This window comes from Mus musculus, chromosome 9, assembly GCF_000001635.26.
Source record: "Mus musculus strain C57BL/6J chromosome 9, GRCm38.p6 C57BL/6J".
Classification (NCBI taxonomy): Eukaryota; Metazoa; Chordata; class Mammalia; order Rodentia; family Muridae; genus Mus; species Mus musculus.
In genome coordinates, this window is record NC_000075.6 from 83,239,284 (window position 1) to 83,259,786 (window position 20,503).

Sequence of the window (20,503 nt, forward strand, 5' to 3'; positions counted from 1 at the left end):
TTCTCTGCAATGCCGATAGGGGGCGCCCTTCCAAGACTTAGATCTAACTATATCATCCTGTTACTTCTTACTTGCTGACCCGGGATCTGCTCTGTGGAGAAACAGCCACTAGAGTTGGTAGCTTTACTTTCATTTGATGCGTTCTTAGTGTTTACTGGAGGAAAGCCCAAGTTATAGGTGAGACTCCAGGCTTTGCTACTTCTCGCGCATGATCCAAGGAGAAAACACCATTAGCCACTTCTTGATTCACTGTCTCCCTTTCTAGTACTCTATTTTAACTCCATTCTACTAACCTTGCATTGTTTGAATAATATTATTTAGCTTCTTGCCACCGTTCTAAAATTTTGTCTTTAATAAGAAAACTTTTGCATTAAAGATTAGCCATCTGTCATCCATCTCATTTTGAGTAATCTATATGTTCCAAAGAACCACAGGCAAGTTGAATGTAGTAAAAACGAGAAGCAGGTATTGACACAGAGCAGAATCTGCTTATAGCTAGCTTGAAGGTGAAATAAAAGGTGAACTGTTCCTCAGTTGTGAGTCTTTAAAAAATTCTGCCTGAAAATGGCAGAGCCTCCACACGGAGGTCAGGTGACCCTGGCGCTCTGTGGATGAGGAAACTGCACATTGCATGGTGGGTGTCCTTATCGTCCAAGATGCTAATGACAGGACATCTGTGTGAGTTGAGGGATTCAGTTTCCTTTTTAATAGAAAAACATTAGAACGAGGCTATGGGAAGCTGGCTGTGTGCTGGGAAACCTGGCTCTGGGTCACCCGAAGCCGGTGTTTTTGCCTTCGCTTTTCTTATAAAAACACACCAAACACATGAAGCTTGCGCAGTACTGACCGGGACTCCAGCAAATCATCTAAAGGGGGTATTTGGGGGCTGTAGAGATGCCTCCGGAATTAAGAGCATTTGTTGCTCTTCCAGAGGACCCCAGTTCAGTTCCTAGCACCCATGTTGGTCAGTTCACAACCTCCGGTACCTCCAGCTCGATGGGACCTTCTGGCTTCTGCAGAATACACATGAAAGACCTAAATACACATGAGAGATACACACACATTCCTAAGTTAAAAAAAGATACGTATTCAGTATAAATATTTTGAAAGTGTTATGATTCTGCCTCACATTGTTATTTTAATTAAGCCCCCCAAATAATTCTTCAGAATATAATAAGTAGCACTGAAAAGAATGTGAAACTCTTCCGGGACTCTTTATTATTATTATTAAAGATTTAATTCTAATTTTTCATTAAGTATGTGTGGGAGGATGTCAGGCACATGAGTAAAGGTACCATGGAGGCCAGAAGAGGGGGTTAGAAGCCCTGGAGCTGGAGTTAGCGAAGACTGTGATCTGGAGAACATGGGTGCTGGTAACCCATCTCGGGTCCTTGGAAAGAGCAGCAAGCACTATTCACTTCTGAGCCATCACTCCGCACGACTTCCAGAGCTTTTATGAAAGAGAGAAGGGGGTGGTGGTGGAAACAAGAACAACAACAATGAATGTGGAGGTTATGTATGAATTGTACAAATGTTGTAATGCCACTTATAATTCATTATTGTTAAATAAATACCTTGTTCCCCAAACTTACAATCTAGTAGAATTAATTAACTAACTAATTAATTAATGGCATCATTTTATTATTAATTAATATCAGAAAGGTCAGAGTTAGTATAGTATACAATCCAATTTTAGAGATTTATAAGGGAGAATGAAGCTAATTCTATTTAGAAAACTCATGGAGGGCTTCCTGGAAGAGGTAGCATGTAATCTAATAGAAAAATCCAAAAGACACTGATGTTCTCAGGGTTTGTCCTCACCTGGCTGTTTTCATGCCATCTTATCAACACCAGGTGTTAGTGTAGTCACCTCACGAGTCACAAAGACTAACCCTGAAAGAAATACATTGTTAATTATAGAAAGGATCAACCTAGAATGCACAGCATCATTTCCTATTTCTGCTTTCTATAATGTACATCATAGGCTTCAAGGTTCTCCATTTGTATATGAGTCATATTCCGTTTTATTCTGGTACAAACACTGCTTTGTGTCCAAGATGGGTAAAGTCCACTTCTGAGCCTGTGATGGCCGCTTATCGTGAGCCCAAGTTAATGATAATGTCTGTGGGGAAAGAAGATTTTTACTAATCATTAACAACCCACCTAAAAATAATTTTAGTATGTATGAAAATAAAAATTATTGTTATTTCTTTGTTTGGTCAGGGTAGTAGAATATTAAAAGATGATGTATGTATTCTTTTAGGGAAAAGGTGGGTTTAGAGAGTAATGCTAAGAGCATCACCATGATGAGTTAACGTAAGTTGTATAATGCAGGTCTCTTGCTTACGAGGAGAATGATTTCAGTGTGCGTCTCCCACACTCCAAGTTAGCTTTACGTTGGGAAGCAAATTGTTGGCATGGGGTTCATCAGTGTTAGATCCATCTTGAACAAGTCGTGGAAGAGACCAGTAGCATCTCTGAGCTTAGACATGTGTTGAAGCCTTGAGTCAGCTGATGGGTGACTTAATTCTTGGCGAAATGTAACTGATGACTGAATTCACATGATTGCCTTCCGGGGACCTGTCCTTTCAAGTGCCAGGAAGAGATGAATTAAGAACTTCTTCTTAAAATACTAATGTTTACATATAAGTGCATATTCTATGTTGAGTATCTCCCCACCCTGTGTTCTCACTGTGTGTTCCCACCCTGTGTTCTCACTGTGTGTTCCCACCCTGTGTTCTCACTGTGTGTTCCCACCCTGTGTTCTCACTGTGTGTTCCCACCCTGTGTTCTCACTGTGTGTTCCCACCCTCTGTTCTCACTCTGTGTTCCCACCCTCTGTTCTCACTCTGTGTTCCCACCCTCTGTTCTCACTCTGTTCCCACCCTCTGTTCTCACTCTGTGTTCCCACCCTCTGTTCTCACTCTGTGTTCCCACCCTCTGTTCTCACTCTGTGTTCCCACCCTCTGTTCTCACTCTGTGTTCCCACTGAGTGTTCTTACCCCTTTTCTTTTTTCTTGCTCCATCTCCTCCTTTGTCCCTTTTGTTCTCCCAGACATCTTTACTTCTACATTCACATCATACATGCATTCACATCTATGTTAAATTTAGGGACCACGCATGAGAGGACATAACATCTTTCTGAGTCTGGCTTAAATCTCTTAATATGATCCTCTCCAATTGCATCCATTTTCTTTCAAGTGACCAACTTGATTCTTCTTCAAATTTATAAATACATAACACAACTCTTTCATCTATTCTATGTTGTTGAATATCTGTGTTGATTTCATAACTTAGCCATTGTGAAGAGCACCGCCATAGACACCGATGTACAAGGACCTCACTGACATGCATGCCTGGGTCCTTTGGGAATGGAGTCTCAGGAGTGACATAGTTGACACCTATGATAGATCTGTTTCTAGCTTTGAGAAAAGCTTCCGTGCTGGCTCAGTCAATTTACCTTCCCACCTGCAGGGTTATAAGGCTCTCCTCTGTTCACAGCTTCAGCATTATTTATCACTATTTTTCTGACCTGAAATTCCAAATGGCTCTGGACATCTTCAGGTGATACTCATGTTAGGATTTCTGAGCACAGGCTCACTGGATTCCATCTCTCTTCATTTCCTGTTCCACCTCAGCCACCATTGGTTCTTATTTTTTTCAATTAGGACTCACATTCCCTGCATGTCATCCTGAGACTACTCACATGAAACCTCTTCTGCTAATGTGGACATCTGAATGCAGTGCCTTGTCAAGGGCAGGCAGCTGAATGCAGCCCTCAATGCTGGTAGGTAGTGGCCTCCCAGGCCAGCCAATTGAGGGCCATAAAGAATTATTTTTCTATGTTAATTTTTATTAAAAATGGTATATATATATATTTTGGAAAGTATTTCCCAAACAAACCAAGAGAGTTTAAGATTAAAACCTTAAACTTCAATGGTATTCTCCATCTTCAGAATTCCTTCCTGTGAATCATAGTTATTCTTAGGCTTCGTGTCTTTCTTTGTCCTTCTCTGGATATTACTGAACCACCCAGGAAGACTTCGTTTTCTGTTCAGCTCACTGTTACACTATTTTAAAGCAATGCTGATGGATTTTGTCAAAATAAATTTCCACAAATGAAACAAATTTGAGTTCCATGAAAAAACCAGAGGTGTGATTCTACAGCAAAAATATTTCTCAACTAGGAACAATGACTTTTATAAAATCTTATGTGTTTGGGTGCTTTGTCTGCATGTATGTCTGTGCACCAGATGTGTTTCCAGGGTCCACCGAGGCTAAAAGAAAAAGCCACTGATCCCTTCAAACTGGACTTACACATGGTAGTAAGCTACCACGTGGCTGCAGGGAATTGGACCTTTGAAAGAACAGCCAGTGCTCTTAACCAGGAAGAGATTGAGATCGCTGCATGTCAGTAATGATCAGTTATGATAAGGAAGGGTTAAAAGGACCCCATTCCAGACTCATCTGCACTGAGTCATTGCTCAACTATTCCCTTGGGATGGAAGTGTAGGTTTGTCCTTGTCGCCCCCTTGTTGGTCTCTCCATATTCCCTCTACCTTCTGGCCACATACCAGTTAACGGGTATCCAAACATGGCTATGCCCCAACCCTTCCACATTTCAGCCCTTTGAATTTTAGTGAACTCTCAGTATTGTCTGGCATTTGTTTGGCCTGGCCACTTGGGTTGCTTCAACACATATCAGCTATAATTTGTAACATTTACGAATTTGTTTAATAGATATTTTATTGAGAACTGTAGCATGATGAACGATTATGTTCAGTTCTTTACTCTCTTATACTAACCCTGAGTATCTACACTATCCATAGGATGAAGGTATTCTTCTCTTCCTTTTGACTTCAGGCTTAGCTGTGGGATTTGCTTCAGTCAGTGAGGTAATAATTGATGTGATGTAAACACAGGCTGGATGTGGACTTACTCCTGGCTTTATGATGAGAAAGGTATGCTCAGGGTAGTGTGGTATAGGAAGAATGAGAGACACGTGGTGTGGACCTAGACCAAGCTGCATCTTAAAGCTAAGTCAGCAGAAATCCAGAGAACCCACCAGTGTGTGAATGAGTAACAAGTATTTGCCTTTAAAAGCCATTGAGTTTAAGGATTCTTTACACAGGAAAACTGCCTGAAGAAAGCAGTACGGCTCGGGGCTCTCTTCCAGGCACTGGATGGCCTTCTTTTCTCCATGCTTCTTGGGCTTTAGATGATAAAAACTTAAATATGTTCTGTTCTTTATGTGTAAAATTTATTTATTAAACTTGTGCTGAATCCTACATCTGCATACAATAAGAAGAGCCGCACATGCTGTTGAAAGACTTAGATTAAATACAAAAGGGAGAGAGAAGGATCCAGCTAACTAATTTTGCAGGAACTTATAGAGGCCCATCAATTTCGTAGCATTCCCTAAACTATTTTTTCCCAGGGTAGGCTGTGAACGGACCCTGCAAGTGTCTAAAAGTTACTAATCAGACACAAAGGAAACCAATGCACAAACCAAGGTGGGGGGATTGTTTCTTCCTATAAGAGATGTTTCTTAATAGCTTCTATAATACCTATGACTATTTTATAGGAATTCCTACCTGATATCAGGTAATATGGAAACAGACTCAATAGACATTGTCTTTAAGATAGGGTGAGGTGTATATATCCATAGCTAAAACAAGACAGCAGTTTATATGCCTCTTATTAAGAAGTCTGAATTGTAGGCAGTGCTGTTATGTCTTACAGGGCAAGCAGAAGCAGGCCTTCTTTCAACCTGACTGTTCTGCCATCTTGAGCAAGTCTTTAAGTCTCTATCTTTAAATCTGCATCATGACTCAAGGTGCTGAATTTCCAGCCACTGGCTTCATATTCCAGGAGCACAAAAAAGGAAAGGCAAATATACACATACACATGCTTATAAGAATCTAGGACTGTACCTCGTGCAGGTAGTCTAGACAGTTTGATATTTAAATACATGTACATACGACTGTACTAAACTAAATCACTGTGTTAAGGAGAAATATGGAAGTAGATACCGAGGAGAGTAGCAATCTCTGTTCTCTTCTCTCATTCTAATGGCCTGTCTCATCTCAGTGTTTCCAAGATCAGATGCTTCATACTAACATTGATGTATGCAGTACTTTTTCTCTGAAACTTCATGATTGATAGCAGCAGGCCTATTGACTTAAAAATATGGAAATTCTTTTTCTCTGTGAGAAGCATGGCACAATGAAAATTTTAAATTATGGCAAAAGCTTAGAAATTCTTCTTGCCTGTGAAAGGTAGTATCTTTAGGGTAGTAAAACAGTCATGCTTTGCTTAGTGACAAGGGCTCTAAGAAATCTGTCATTAGGTGATTTTTGCCATTGTATATACAGTGTAGATTATGGACATGCAAACCTTGATGGGTCAGTCTGCTACACCCCTTGGGTGTATGAGATAGTCTGCTGTTCTGAGGCTATAGACTTCTGAAGCATATGACTGTACTAAATATGGCAGGAATCAAAGCAGACGTGAACATTCTGTATCTAAACATATCTGAAAACAGAAAAGGTATGAGGGAAAGATAATACAAGAAGTTAAATGGTTTGTGGATATAGCTTCTCACTGTGAGTGAGCTTGTGGGAGTGCACATTGCTATGCCTGAGCCAGAGAGTATAGGAATGAAGGAAAATGAAGATCTGTACATTACTGTCCACTTCTGGGGCCCTTATAAACACATCACACCTGGCCTACATTAAGTTTATTTAAAGTCTAGTCGGTCATCAATGGGAGGAGAGGCCCTTGATCCCATGAAGGCTCTATGCCCCAGTGTAGGGGAATGTCAGGGCCAGGAAGTGACAGTGGGTGGGTTGGTGAACAGGGGGAGGGGAGGGGGATAGGAGGTTTTCGGAGGGCAAACTAGGAAAGGGGATAACATTTGAAATGTAAATAAAGAAAATATCTAATAAAATAAAGAAGGAAGAAAAGAAAGAAAGAAAGAAAGAAAGAAAGAAAGAAAGAAAGAAAGAAAGAAAGAAAGAAAGAAAGAAAGAAAGAAAGGAAGGAAGGAAGGAAGGAAGGAAGGAAGAAAGAAAGAAAGAGAGAGAGAAAGAGAGAAAGAGAGAAAGAGAGAAAGAGAGAAAGAGAAAGAAAGGAAGGAAGGAAGGAAGGAAGGAAGGAAGGAAGGAAGGAAGGAAGGAAGGAAGACAGGAATTGTTTCCCATGCATGTACTAGTAACTCTGGTGCTACAAAGGTCACAGGGAGATTATTAAAGATTGCTGGCTCACAGAATAGGCCATCTTTGGGAGAGACTCTGTCTTCAAAGAATGAAGGATAAATTAGGACACCTGATGTCTATTTCAATCACAGAGTCATACTCCTGAGCATGCACATATTCTCACTGACTCTCTGTATTCTATCTCTTTCTCTCTAACTGTCTCTGTCTCATAAATAAATAAATAAATAAATAAATAAATAAATAAATAAATAAATAAAGTTTTTCTTCCAATAACAAATTGGCCCTAGCTTATGTTTTATATGGTCTGGAGAATGATCTATGAGAAGTATACATCTGGTTTTGAGTGACTGAGTTTATCAAGTCACAGCAAGCAAAGTAAAAGAATTAATAGCAAGTGATAGGTTTATAGGCAGACAGACAGACAGACAGACAAGTTAAAAAAAAAAGTCATCAAATACTGTGTTCACCATATCTAGCAGAAATCGACTGGGGAAGCCTTATTGAAACAGTCACTGAAGTCTCTTTGGTGAGGCTTCCAAGAAACAGAACAAATAAACAGCAGAAAGTTAGCATCAGCAAATCAGGGCCTAATAAACGTCCATCAGAAACCACTGGGGAAGCCTTAAGGCAGTAGCTAGAGTTCTAGATGGAGAGAGTCCCAGGCAGAGTGTCCTCTTGGGGGAGGCTTCCAAGTAAAACAACACATGTGCAAGAGAGAGAGAGATGACCTCGTCAGATCTGACAGTCGCTTCCAGTAGCGGCCAACTGGGGAAACCGAAGCGGCCATCTCAAGCTTCCTTTGAGGAAGGCCTCTCTGCCCTCTCTAAAGATGAGCTTTCCTGGCTGAACTTCTGGCTTCTCTTTCCCACGGGAGGCGGCATTATGTCACGAATGAGCAATAGTAACAGCTCTTGGACATGGCTCACCTTTCAGCTGTTTATACTCTGGGAATGTTTGCTGTTATCGCCCACACCCGCACACAGAGTTAGGGGCTCAGCCTAGCCCCAGACAAGGGGCTGTAGAGAACACTTTGAGACGAACATCAACTCTGAAATGGGGAGGGGCAAGCCCACTTCCAGAGCTGGATGACTAAACAACATTTCACAATTTATCAAAATAGCATATATTATAGCTTTGTAAGATTTTCAGTTTATAAGCTTTCACATTTCTTTTGACTTTAAGCCCTTTAATCCTTAGCTTAAAGTAAATAAACATTGCATGGCTATCTCTATGTTCTATAAACTTTTCATATACTTAATTATAATATTTATTTATTTATTTGTTTGTTTATTTATTTATATATTACTTGGTTAAAACCAGAGATACAAATACATGCACTGCATTACGCATACACAGGCTCAAGACCTTAAATGTCAACGTCTTGCACCTTCACCACCATGCCACCAGGTGCCCTTCAGGGACAACAGACACTCCCAAGGTTGACATCAGCTATTACAATGAGACCTTCTTTACCACTTCCCAGAGTTCCTGAGGCTACTTTACTGTTTACCTTTCTCCCCTGTTTATAAATACAAGGGATACTTCCAAAAAGAACAACAGTGTAGTTAATACTACTATTGTGCTCGTTAATAGTCGCTTACCGCCATCATCAGACATCAGACAGGAAGGCAAGTGAAGTGATTCCTTACTAATGACATCAGAGTAAGTTTCTTTACCCCAAACAGGGGAGAACACCTTTCTCTGTCAGTGAGATGGCCATGGAATCACAAAGGGATGGGGACTTTTCAGTTCCTTCATAAGCTCTGGCACCTCTGCTGTGTGCGGTCTGTCTTTGGCTATGGCACAAGACTACTTGAGCCTTCCAGTGTTGAACCTTCCTGTGCTAGCTACTTTTCTGTTGTGATGAAACACCACAAGTGAGGCAACTTTTGGAAGACAGGATTTAGTTTGCCTGGTAACTATTTGAGAGGGTTTGCTTTCATAAGTGCAGGACAGAGGCAGCAGGAGCAGGACACTGAGAGCTCATGTCTTAAGTGGCAAGCAGGACGCAGGGAGAGCCAGCTAGATGTGGTTAGAGCCTTTAAACTCTCAAAGCCCACATACAGTTGACACACTTCCTCCAGCAAGGCCACACCTCCTGAACCTCCTTAAATAGCACCATCAACTGGGAATGAGCATTCAGATACATGAGCATGAGGCTGGGGGATACCACACTTTGATGTGGCAATAAGAAAATTAATCTCATTATCTTCTTGAACTATCTGTTGCTAAAGTCTCCCAGATAATGAATTACATTGTTTATAACAGTTAGAAAACTGTTATTTGTGGCTGCTTTCACCCACCACAAGCTGATACTAACTAGTTGAATTATCAAGGGTGGTCCCTCTGTCTGGTTCTGGGTATGAGTGTGGTTTTTCAAAACCTCTAACATGAACAACATTTTTTAGCCCAAAGAGAAGTTACCTATGCACATAATTTAGAACAAATTAATTTCTTAAGAAATATAATTTATAGAGTCATAAATTTAGGGGTAAAGAAAAAATACTAAGACACATATGAAATTATGTGCCCTATTTGATATGAAATAAGATGTTGTGTCTTCTCTATTGACCCTGGAGATAGTTTACCGGTAGACGATATGAGTAGCGTCTGCTTAAGAGAACATGAAAAATGATCGTGAAAGTTGAGAGGTGTGTGCCTCTCAACTTTGTTAAGCATGTGTGTGTGTGTGTGTGTGTGTGTGTGTGTGTGTTTGCTATACAGATATTTGCTGTATCTGCTTTATACAGATTACTTGATCTCTTTAATAGTTGTTTAGAGCTAATTAGTAAGAATTAACATGACAGCGACTGGAGAGATGGCTCAGCGATTAAGAGCACTGACTTCTCTTCCAGAGGTTCTGAGTTCAATTCTCAGCCACCACATGGTAGCTCACAACCATCTGTAATGGGATCTGATGCCCTCTTCTGGTGTGTCTGAAGACAGCTATAGTGTACTCATATACATTAAACAGACAAACAAATAAATAAATCTTATAATAATACAAAACCAACACACATACACACAAAGAATTAATATGACAGTCCTGATTTCTGCTGCGTGAAATATGAAAAAGTGCATCTCAGAATCATTAAAATACAAGTGTACTAAAGAAATGTATATAAAAGACCATTAATACTGAATGTTATTAAACATACACTACAAAGCCTAGAGATACAAGAATCTATAAACAAGAGGGAAAGCTTGAGTTGAATATTAGAATTTAAAGATGAAAAACCTCAATTTTCATGTTTCATGCACACAGCTTATGTGAATCAAAGGATTATCCAGGAAGCAAACAACCTTTATATTTAACAGCAGGCAATGAGAATGAGAGAAAATGAGAATAAATGTACTTAAAAGTATTAAATTAACAAGCCTATATTTAACTGCCCTTCCCCCATTCTCAGAACTACTTTAAAGAAGAGTAACCAACCTTCTATTCTCTCTGTCCTTGAACTTTCCAGACTTACCCTGTGATTTCTCAGAGCAGAGACAAATTTTCCAGTGACATCAGTAAGAACCTTGAACTTCAGTAATGAGCATCCTCAGCCCAGCGCAGACAGCGTTCAGAGGTGATCCACTAGCAGAGATGAGTGGTGTATGCTCTAGGGAATGTGAAGAGTGAGCGTAGAGTAGGTGCGTGCCTCTCAATTTCAGTGAGCATGATAGTCAGCTGGAACGCTCACTGCTAAACATCACTCTTGGTTTCTAACTCAGTAGCTCTGGAGTGGTGACCAAAATTTTCATTTTGTACAAGCTCTACCCTCAGCCTGGAGACCTTGATGTGGGTGGTCCATGGTGTAGGTGGGATGGGATGTCCTTGTAATGTTTCGCCAGCAAAACACACTCGGACAACCAGATCCTTCTACGGCAAAGCTTTATTGCTTACTTCTCAGGAAGACCCCGAACCCGGAAAATGGAGCTGCTTAAATACCCCTCTGTGTGACGTGTTAGCTCCTGATTAGCTGCTCACCCATCACCCCACTATTACACCCCGGGATGGGCAGTGACTTGGCACGAATTTACTCTTGCACCTGCGCACATTGCTTGTTTACCAGTTAGGCACTGTGGAAGCCAGCGCCATCTTGTAATGGCGATTGCTCACGGCTTCCCACAATGGGACTCATAGATACTTACATCCTGGGTTATGTCAACTGCCTGCACCTTGCCAAGTGCACATTGGGATGCACCTCATGCCTGCCATAGAGGAATTTTCAATCAAGCTTAACCTGTGGTGCTTAGACCTGTAAAGGAATTATCTCACTAATATGCTCAGAAAAGTTCAAATATGCCTCTTGAGACTTAAGGGGTCTGCCTGATTTTTAATATTGGCATGTTTTTCAGGTGCTAGGGTCAATCATTTCTCAAAAAAACAAAGTTTTCAGTGTCATAATACTTAGTTTAAAAGATGAATGTCTCCACTTGAGACATTTTTCCTATGTTCTACAGTCATGGATGGGAATTGATGCTAATTCTACCTTCTAGAGATACTGAATGAAACATTTCTAAACTGGGTTGGAAATAATTCCAGCATGCATCTCATACCCAGGTATTCTCATTTCTCCGTCTTACTATTTATTTTCTTAAGCATCCTACCTGCTGAACTTACATCTAGTTTTTGTGTGTTGACTCATGCTAACTCAAGCTTTCATCCTTTTAACATTAAGGTCTCACCAGCTCAAAGCTGCATTGTATCAACAGATGTAACACATTCCCAGCCCTGCTGCCATGACTTATGATTATGCACACTTGCATGCATCTTGCCAGACCTTTCCTACAGCAGCCCTTGATGGGGGAAAGAATTTTGGGTGGAGAGGACCAGACTGAGCCCATCTGAAGAGCCCTGGGTACAGGATTAGGAAAGGCTGGCTTATGTGACAGTGGAAGCAGCACAGTGTCGGCGAGCATCAAGTGCTGTAACTGTGCTTCTCAGTAAAGAGAGACTCAAATGTAACCCTGGGGATCAAACTCAAGTCACTAGGCTTGTCTGGTAAGTGCCTTTACCCTCTGAGACATCTTATTGGCAAGGGCCTATAAGGATTTCAAATTATTGAATACGTAAGTATTGAAATATTACAAAATATGGGAATAAAATTAAAGAGATAGAAAGGGGAGGCATGAAAGGGGATGTGAATTATATGTAACAATATAAATTATTCTTTAGAGGCAAATGTAGACACAGACATTGTAAGAAGCTTCCAGCCAAATTGGCGGTGTAGAAAAAAATGGTCAGAATCACAAAACACTCTCAACAGAAAAGCTGACAAAACAGTAAATAAAAAATAAAAAAGAAAGAAAGAAAGAAAAGAAAAAAGAAGTGCATTATCTCAGCTGGAGAAACTAGAGAGTGCGGAGTTTACTTCCTGGGAATAATTGTTTGAGAGAAGCTTAATAAAAGATATTTTTTCAGTGTTCAGCAGAGAAAGGGAACGCCACACTGTTGTGTTTATACTGTGTGGAGTCACGTGCTGGCACATGACACAATCAAACCTGGGTTTGTTTCATACACTAGATCCTGTCTGAAGCCTTTCCTAACGACTCTCCTCCCGAAGGTCACACAACTGTAACAGGATTTCAATACAGCTTTAATGCTGGACATTTTCAACAATAGTCTTCCTTGGGTATAGGCTACTCTGAGGGAAATAAAGCCCTGTTTCATTCCTTTTAGTGAAGTGCTGCAGAATGTGATTGAAGTAAATGAGTATTTTCTTTTATGCTTTCGATGAATTATCGGCTTCTTAAATCAGACACCTAACCGGCGATGTTTAAAAGGTCTTGTCACACTCTTTTAAGTATGTACTTGTCATTTCTTTCATTTGCTTAAGACAATCTCTTTCTAAAATCTAATCATATTCCTCATGGTCTCTAATATAAAATGGCATGGTCCTATTTTCAGTTGGCATTTGGAGACCTTCACCATAAAGACAGAGGATTCTCAGTTATTATGTTACTATAGCAAAGCTAATTGTTCCAGTGAAAAGTCACCAGCACCTTGCCACAAAATGCTCCTGCATCCCTCGCTGGTTCTCTAACGTTGGTATGCATGTGGTCAGAAAGGATCGCATCGGAGCGAAAAAAATCTATACAGATTTTCAAGACTCAGTGGACTTTTATATACCCAAAAGTAATTTTTGAAATGAAGAAAATCAGAACAGGAACATGTGTTTTCTTGCTTTTGTATTTGTTTGTTTTGTTTTGTTTTGTTTTGTTTGAATTTTTATTTTAATCAAGATATGGGAGAAGGCAAATGACATCATGTAACCAGCAAACTGCTGGGCTGTGTGGATCTGAGGCTCCCTGGCTGTTTTTGACGCCTCTGTGCTAAGTGTGAGCCTTCAGCTATTATTTTTGAATCTCTCTTTACTAAAAAGCAAAATTACAGCACTTGATGATGGTCTTCAATACTGCCCTCGTCCCACCACTATATAAGCCAGCCTTTAAAGGCTAATCCTGTGTCCAGAGCACTTTGGATGGGTTCGATCTGGTCCCTCCCCACACAACATTATTTTCTCCTGGCAAGCATGACTTCCCTATAATAATAAAATTATTAGAAATTTTGGAATAATTGATACTGATCCCTTTAGTTTTTTCTTCCTAGGCACCTCCCTTTGCTTCCAAAGGTAGCAATAAAGATCAGAGTATTACTTTCTGATTATAGACTTTGGTCACTTACCCAGCAGAGGTGAGGCATGGCCCAAGAACACAGGGTTTCCTGATGATGAATTTAGACTTCCTAGGCTTGTGATCATTAGATCAAGATTAACAGGTGAAGGTTGAAAACTTTTAATGTTTAGAAGAATTCCCCCCTGACAGGCTTTGAGAAAAGGGTTCCCAACTCAAGGATCAGAGAAGGCAAGAGTTAAATGGAAGGAAATCTTGGGGGCAATCTTGTTTGGAAACAGGATGAAGATCTGAAGATGAAACGAAATTTGATTTTGTGCTGAGTTACACGTTTTACAAGAAATTAGAATGCAATTTTGTTCTGCTATAGCTAATGGCTTCACTGCCTAAATTAGTGATGTTCTTTCGACCATTATTTTCTTTCTCTTTATTTTACTATTATCTTTAAAGCTCACCATTAAAAAGCATTTCTACACCGTGTCAGTTGCGAACACCCACCTTGAGTTCCGTTTGTACGGAGGCCTGTGCAGCACAACAGGAGCCAACAGTGCACATCAGCTGTGAAAAGATAATCCGAAAGGCAGGTTGCTGCTTCCATTTCTTCTCAGGTACAGGACATAAAGGAAATTGACTATCCCTGTGGTCATGCCTATCGAATTCACATGCAAGCGCACCGACGTCCTAAGACTAGGGCACCTCAGACTCCCTTACCCTACTTCTGAGAGAAAGGTCATATTTAATCGGCACCCCAAAACAAAATTTTAACATCTCCTTGAAGTCACTTATTACCCTTGACTCTAGCTCACTGGTAATAAATACCTCAGAGCAGGTTAGACTTGGCGTCCAAGCTCTGCCAATCACTGTGGTTACCGTCTACTGGTTAGCGTTCATCAGAACTGTCTGCCCTGCTGCTAAAAGCGCATAGTTTGCCTGTGGTTACCAAATGAGTATTTGATTTACCTGATTTTCCCGTGAGGACCTGAGTTCCCTGTGAGACCCCTATTTCCCGCAGACATTATAAGCTTTTGGAAAGTCGGAGCAGAGGTCTGGAAAAAAACTAGTTAACTGGGGCTTGTGAGAAGGAAGGCTCAGCGGGTACAGGGGCTTGCTGAGCAATTCTATCTAACCTTGTGATTTCTAACCCCCAAACTCGTGGTGGGAAGAGTGGAATCCCTAAAATTGTCCTCTGACCTCCCCACATGTTTCCTGGGCAACACACACACACACTTATTTACAACAATATTATAAATAAAGAAAAACTGTAAATGATAAGTTTACCCCACGCACTTACTTCTACGTTCTCCAGGGAAGTCCAAGGACAGTGAGGAGCTGGGCAAAGCGCGGGTGGGACGTGCAAACATTCTGGGTTACAGGGAGAGGACTCTGGTAGACAGGAGGGGGTTACCGGAATCTATTGCTCATTGGTAATGGGTGTGTATGGTCTGTGGCAAGAGGCAGAGCTAGAAACTCATTAATCAGCTTAGGTCTAAGGCTGTGGACCTTGTCATTTAGAAGTGAGGGCCAGATGGGTCAAAACCAATGACCAGCTGAAGACTTGCTTTTAAAGGACCTCTTTTTTTTTTCTTTTACCTTTTTTTCTCTTCTGAAACTCCACTCAGATGATAACTAATATTTCTGTTTGACTTATGTTAAAGAATAGGTTCAAAATGAACTTAAAGCAAAAAGTTCCCTTTTTTGTTTGTCTGTTTTTCACTTTTACATAGATGAATAGCATATTTAAATATTTTAATTTTCTAGCTACTTGTTGATATTTTACAAAAATGTTACTATTACCTACTAATCTTGTAGCTGGTGACCTTGCTAAAGCATTGCTAGCCCGATTCTAGTGTCTCTACACTGAGAAGAATTCCTTCAACTTTTCCATGATTATCTCATAATAATAATAATAATAAACAACTTTCTAATCCTCAGAGCTCCCACCTTTTTCCTTATACTGTAATAATTCCAGAGTTGAGCATAAGTGGCTATATCAGGGGTTATTAGAAAAACTTACCAAATAAAATATAAGATATAAATTCTTTTCACATTTATTTTGGTCAAAGAAATTCTTGCTAGTAACTCGTTCCCTGAGAACTTGCCTCTAAAATGACTACTAAATGTTATCAACGGCTTCTATTCTGTAGCATACTGAAATTATGTTCCCTTCTTTTACATACTGATGTATGACAGATTTCTAACATTAAATTGATTTCTATATCTAGAATAGATCCTACTTTATGGCAGTCCACTGCCTTTCTCTATATAGATGAGCTTAATTAGCTCTTGGTACGGCTGTGCACGTGTTTATGTTTGGCATATGTGAATACCATGCCATGCTTGTATGTGCACGTGTGTGGGGAGGCTAGAGGTTGACTTTAGGTCACTTCCTCAGTTTCCCGCCACTTGAATCATATCATCCTGCTCCACTGAACCTGAAGCTCACTGACTGAGCTGGCCTGGCTTACCAGCAAGCCCAGGAGGCCTCCTCTCAGTATTCCCACCACTGGGATTACACTCGGGTGTCTATATGCACACCTCCTTTACATGGGTGTCCGAGATCGAACTACAGTCCTTCTGACTGATCCGTGGCACCTTACTGACTGAGCATTGTCTCCAGTCTCCTAATTTTCTTTCTTTCTTCCTTTCTTCCTTTCTTTCTTCCTTCCTTCCTTCCTCCCTTCCTTCCTTCCTTCCTTTCTTTCTCTCTCTTCCTCTCTCTCTCTTTCTTTTCTTCCTATCTATCTATCATCTATCTATCTATCTATCTATCTATCATCTATCATCTATCTGTTTAATGATTGTGTTGGCTTTGTCCCTATCTTTTCCTCGTCTTGACTCTGACAGCAAATGAGATTAGATAAACAACTCATGTGTCAGGGTTTTCTTTTCTGCTAGTGATATTTCAGGTTTGGAGTTCTCTTTCTTGGACTGTGTCTTGAACCCTCCTGGGAAGCCATCAGGTTCCATTGTTCCTGGAAGGTGAACTATGAGGTACTGTGCTTGCTGCTTCATGGCCAATTTTGAGTCCATTTGGGAAAGGTTTAAATATTTTGTTCACCTTGGCAAACTTTCCAAATGAGTTAAACTTACTTATCATATGTATATGGTATATGTATATATAACACACATATATGTTATAGATGTATAACTTATAAATTCCTTGGCCATTTTTTATCTCTGCCTATTTATCAGTTGTGCCCTCTTCCACTCTTACCATATCTGTTTTTGCATTCTCTTTGTTTTTTTTTACTTAATCTTACTTATCCTCAACCCCAAAGCCAATCCGTCTCGCAGAACCACTGATGTTTTTGTCAGTCCAAAAGTATGTGGGGCTTTTGTTTGTTTTTGCTATTTTACTCCTATATTTTCAAGATCTATGCTGCTCTTCTCTTTCTGGTGTTTGAGTTTTGCTGAGTTCTCGTGTAAGTATTTTCTATTTTTAAGTTTTTCTGCAGGTATTTGGCTATCTGCCAAAGAGGTGGCAGTGTCTTGTCTTTATTAATATACAATGACTTCTACAGAGATACAAAGAAGCCTGACTTCTGTTCCTGGTTGCTTTATTTTCATGTGTGTTAAGCAATTTTTTTTTTACTGTCAATTCATACATTTATGAGAATTATTTCAAAGCCCATGTTTAAAGTGCATTTCTTCATGAACCACCATACTTAGGTCATTACTAACCTGGGATCTGTCTAAACTCAGTTTCTGGGAGCCTAGGTCACTTATCTGGCTTGTGCAGGGACTTGGGTACAATCCCAAGAACTATAAAAAGAAACAAACTAAAACAAAACTTCAATTTCTAATTTGGCATTTCCAGGCAATGTGCATTTCAGTAGGAAGTCCATAGGCATATAGTGTGTGCTTAACAGAGCTTGAAGGAATTTTTCTTTACTTCCATGGAGGAGGATAGCTGGTTGTCTTTTTTTCTGTGGATCACATTTTCTGTGGGGCCCCCCGTGGGGACAGCCTGCTTCAAGTGGACCTTGTTTCACCTATTCTAGATCCTACTTTCTTCTCTATTCTGATTCCTGGCCTTGGCATCTGTTCGTCACACAAAGCCAATTATAGCTCAAACCTGAAGCCACAATCATTGGCGAACACCTCAGGATAATGCCAGCTCGAGGGCTCAGCTAATCTTCAGGAACTCACACTTCCTTCTTGTGCCCCCAATGTCAGTGTCCCTGCTGGCTCAGTTACAACTTGAAAAGGTATTTTGAAACCATTTGTTTTCTGATACCCTTATTATAGTTTCAAGACTTATAATTATTATTTTAGGTGTATTTGTGCGTGCGTGTGTGAATGCCATATATGTGCAGGTGCCCCACAGAGGCCAGAAGAGGGTTTTGGATCCCCAAAGCTGGAGTGACACACCGAATATGTTGAGAACAAACTTAGGTCATTTACAAAATCAAGAAGTGGTCATTACCACTGAGCAAAGCTTCTGTGAAGCCTAATTGTTATCTTTCTTGTTTCTGATAGGACATCTATTAATACATAGTCTAGCATAGTTCTGGAAAAAAACTGAGTTCATGACACTTCATAAAATACACAGATAAGTTTGCCATAAATAACAAATACACAATTAGAAACTCTAGAAGTGCAGTGATTTTTTTTTTTGTAAGCTTGGTTTGATCTCTCACTTAAATTACCTCATCAAAAGCCACAGAGCATTTCTGTCCCTGTTCTTTGCCTTTTATGTCAACTTCAGTCCTAAGCCGTGTCTCTCCCGCAGTATGGTCACAAAATGTCCCCAAACACCAAAGAGAAGCAGTTATTCAAGTCCAAACAAGGTTCTTGTTTTAGTTACTTTACTCTTGCTATGATAAAACATCATGACCAAGGCAAGTTAAAAAAGGAAGCATTTAATTTGGGGCTTACAATTTAGAAGGTTAGAGTCTATGACTCTCACGCCAGGGGAGATAGCAGGGGGGCAGGCTCCAGAACAGTAGCTGACATTTTGAGACACAGTCAGGATAATGATCGACACTGGAAATGACAGCCTTTTTTTAAAACTCAAAACTCACCCCCAGAAACACACGTTCTCCATCAAAGCTATACTTCCTTGTCCTTCCTAAACAGTTACACCAAGGAACTGTATTAAAAATCATGAGCTCATGATTCAAACTCTCATTCCAACCACCATAGTTTCCTGACTTCAAACTCTGCTTTGGAAATAAACTATCATTCAATTTCTTTCTTGTGTTGATTAACTGGACATAGAGTTGTCAGAAAAAAAAAACACATAACATTATGATATGATACTGAGAACAAAATACAGCCTGTTGGGAAATTAATTTTCCCCACTGCCTTGTGACTAGTTCTTCTAAATATAAAACTGGACTAAAGTTGGCAGTGTTTATATTTGGGAGCATCTGTTGTCCATTATGAAATGAAATAAAGCTAAGTATTGACCACACTGAAGGGATTCAAGGCTGAATTCTGCATTATCTATTTTGCAGAGAAGTACAGGCTGTAACACATGTGCAGGAAAGAAGTTGTTTTTTAATTTCACATGAGAAGAACAGAACTTAAGAAGTTAGGTGTCCAGCTCATTATTTGTTGTCGAGATGATCTCACTGTGCGACTCAGGCCTGAGATGCTCTTGTCTTAGCGTCCCTGACATTTATGTTACAGATGTGTGCCCAGCTTCTGTTAATCTTTCTATCTGGAATTGAATATATAGCCCAAGGTACATGTTTGTATTGTGCAGGACACTTGTGATTTAGTTCTAATGAGCATAAGTAAGGAATGTTTACAGGGCTCGACAGAGATATGGCTCAGTGGTTTTCACATATACACACAGACACACACACATACACACACACACACAAACACACACACACAAACATACATACACACACACACACACACAACACACACACAAGCACGTACACATAAATGAAAAAAATTTCAAGAATATCCGGTTGTTTCTGGAAGTTCAATGTTCTGTACTTGGGTTACACACATAATTTTGCACTTGTATCTTCAATGCCTTTGATTTTTGAACACCTGACTAAAGGCAAAAGCCGAGGGAGTTGCCATATGTTATGATTCATGCATTTGGCTGGGATTGGAGACTGTGTGGCAACTTGGAACAGCCACTCTGAGAGTCTTGAGGCATAGAATAGAGTGACAGGAACTAGATCTTTACTCAGGGAGGATTTGAGGGGCTGTTCATCATACCTGTGAGCAGGATGAAAGCCCAGGACAGGCATAAAAAGGCCAGAGAACTATCCTGGCCTCTGCTTGCTTCCTTGATTGTACAAAGTAACTTAAGCTGTGGTGGCTTATCATACACCTCTGTGACCATCCTCCACACTTAATTCCAAAGGAGCCTTCCCTTCAGACAGCCAGTAAACACTCTGTTTCTGTAGGGGGGCAGTGCCTAGTTGGCAGAGAGGTGAAAAATATGTCCTGGGTTCCTGTCTCGCTAATTATACAGCAGTGTTTACAAGGGAGAGGTCCCTGATTTTGATCCCTGCAGCAACTGGCCTGGGCTCTCCAATGTGCGCTTTGATTACCCCTCTTTATCTTAGCGTGAAGAGTTGGAACTGGCATTTATTAGTCATAAAGTTATTCATTCCATTTAAATCCGACTTCAGTGCGTTCAACTTCATAACCTCCTGTGGCAGTGGGCTTCACAGGTTGGCTAAATGTAGCAC

The 20,503-nt window shown here is 40.3% G+C and overlaps 1 long non-coding RNA gene across 2 annotated transcripts; it reads right to left on the bottom strand.

The window, feature by feature from the left end:
* Nucleotides 1-1,195: 1,195 nt before the first annotated feature.
* On the bottom strand, nt 1,196-15,226 carry Gm27216 (predicted gene 27216). 2 transcript variants are annotated; one of them, NR_166683.1, is made up of 5 exons: nt 15,133-15,226; nt 14,340-14,399; nt 10,691-10,825; nt 1,822-1,893; nt 1,196-1,450 (listed from the first exon to the last, which is right to left on the bottom strand). It is a non-coding gene; the product is annotated as a predicted gene 27216 (long non-coding RNA). The 2 variants fall into 2 exon arrangements; NR_166684.1 differs by lacking the exon at nt 10,691-10,825.
* Nucleotides 15,227-20,503: the final 5,277 nt, after the last annotated feature.